Source organism: Alexandromys fortis, unplaced genomic scaffold (assembly GCF_014885135.2).
Source record: "Alexandromys fortis isolate MF-2015 unplaced genomic scaffold, M_Fortis_MF-2015_v1.1 scaffold_220, whole genome shotgun sequence".
NCBI classification, from domain to species: Eukaryota; Metazoa; Chordata; class Mammalia; order Rodentia; family Cricetidae; genus Alexandromys; species Alexandromys fortis.
The window spans coordinates 1,636,326-1,638,750 of record NW_026068099.1 but is presented as its reverse complement, the minus strand read 5'-3'; the positions used below and the strand labels follow the sequence as shown (position 1 = coordinate 1,638,750).

Sequence of the window (2,425 nt, the reverse complement as noted above, 5' to 3'; positions counted from 1 at the left end):
ATATATACTGCATATGTCTAAAATCAGATGCATTATGGGGAAAGGGACATAGGCCATAGAAAAATAGTTGTATGACCTAATATATCAGTCAATACAAAACAAAAACCTTGCTCTTGATACATCCATTAATAACCAAAATCCTTCTTCCCTTGAATGGATTTAAAGGAATCTCCAGACAATAACTGAACCCTCAAGTACCCTTACTCATGTGGTTTGTTGTGGATCTTGACGGTGTTCTTGACATCCCTTTCTGACATGTCCTGTTACTTTACGTGAAATAAAGCTATCTTGCTTTGTGAGCCCTTCTTTTCTTTTTTCTTCCTTTCCTACATTGGAATAGCTAACTTTATTTGTTCAAGATCTCATAGCACAAGCATTAAACAAGTCTGGGCTTTGATCTGTGAGCTCATATCAAGGAAGAAACAAACTGTGACCTATAGACAAGTTAAAGACTAAAGATCCATGGTTAATCTCATTGTAGGTTGGTATTTACAACCTAGAACTTGACAGTCATAGGTTTCTTAGATCCTTCTCGACCTTCCCCAGGGTTTCTGCATGCTTCCTGAGCTGAGGCAACCTTATCAGCTTTGTGATAGTCTTGCTTTGCAATATTATTATTATTATTTATCATATGACATTCAGCTTCTAGTTGATGATGCTGGTTAATCACTGAATATTAAGGATACAGGGAGACTGAGGAAGACTTTTTTCTCTGCATTATGTATTCCCTTCACCATTGTTGACATGGGGTGAATCTAAGATTGGATTTTCAACTGGATTCAGTGAGGGCAGCCACAGTTAACCCAGTATCCCAGTGGTGTATCCTTTTAGATTAATGATTTCAAAGGCACTCTCCACCACCACATATTATACACTTCCTTCCAGTTCTGTCATTGTCTGTTCCCATTTCTGGATTCAATTCCTGGAGAGGAACGACTGCCATGTTCACCCTACTCTACACAGCCATGCTGGAGTTAACCATCTTCTCCCAAAATCCACCCCTGGCAGCTGCTGGGATGAATGCCAACCTTCTCCATCATCACATAGTGAAACCAACCAAGCAGAAGCCAAATTGCAAGCATACCTAATCACGTGGTACAGAAGTAACCCATTTGGTTTCCAGGTGGCATAGGTATGAATTTCTACTGGGTGAGAAGCTACAACGATGGTGCGGTCACAGCTACACTTGATGATCTGAAGAAAAATGAACTTGAACACACTGACATTCCTCTGCACCAAGTGGAAGTTCCCCTTCTCCTGATGGTGGACTTCTGCAATCAGCATCACAGTCTTAGAATTGGATGTCACAAAGCAATGTTATTCTTCTTCTTTCATATACGGCATCTCAAATGTAGTTTCTTTTCCCTCCTCTCCTCCCAGTCTACCCCCATCCACTCTTCATATTAAGACTGGACAAGGCAACCCAGTAGAAAGACAAGGGTTCCAAAAACAGTCAAAAGTGTCAGAGATAGCCCCCGCTCCCACTGTTAGGAGTCCCACAAGAAGACCAAGCTATGCAACCATAACATATATACAGAGGGCTCATGTCAGACCCATGCAGGCTCCCTGATTGTTAGCTCAGTCTCTGTGGGTTTCTATAAGCCCTGGTTAGTTCATTCTCATGGAGTAATCTTTATCCACCACAGCTTTAGGAGTCTGAAGAAATAAACTCCACTTCAACAGATCCATCATTTCTCCTTTGAGTTTGTCTTTGAAGATGTCCACAAAGGCAGCTTCATTAGCCAGAAGCTTTCCCAGAATTCTGAGAACACAGGCTAGAGCAATTTTTATGAGCTCTCCTCCCATCGTGGGGATCTTACTGTTTGGATTGGCTACTCTCTTCATCTGTAGCAGATCTGATAAACTTTTCCTTAAAGGTTACCATCTTGCCCAGACAATAAAAGGCTTGCAGAACACTGAAACAGGGGAGCCGCCACAGAGTCATCGGCCTTGTGAGCCCTATTTTCAACTCTTTGAATAAGAGGCCACAAATCTACGTAGAGGTATTAAGACCACTTACCCTCCATCCACTGACATAAACTTTCTTTGAGTACTGTTGGGATTTAGTTTTTTAATTTGAACAATTCGTACCAATTACTAGTCAAGTTCTACTTCAAATCAAAGTATCTAGACAGAGCAATCTTCAGGCTCCCTTCCATCACCAGCATTCTGTTGATGACAATTTTAGACTTAAGGAATTATCTTAGGATCTCAGAACTGTTTAATCCTCATTCAACCTCGTAACCTCTTTTAATAGGCACAATGCTATCCAAAGATCCATCTCATTCTCTTATTGTAGCTTTTAGGACCTTATAATTTTAAAAACAATTATTTTCATATAAACTCTGTGATGTAGGGGATGCAGAAACTATGCTTTCCCTCTCAGTCCTCATAACTGTACCGATTTAGACTTGGTCCTCTAGAC

The 2,425-nt window shown here is 40.7% G+C and overlaps 1 pseudogene; it reads right to left on the bottom strand.

The window, feature by feature from the left end:
- Nucleotides 1-510: 510 nt before the first annotated feature.
- LOC126489473 (L-lactate dehydrogenase B chain-like) lies at nucleotides 511-1,885 on the bottom strand (annotated as a pseudogene).
- Between the last annotated feature and the right edge of the window lie 540 nt (nucleotides 1,886-2,425).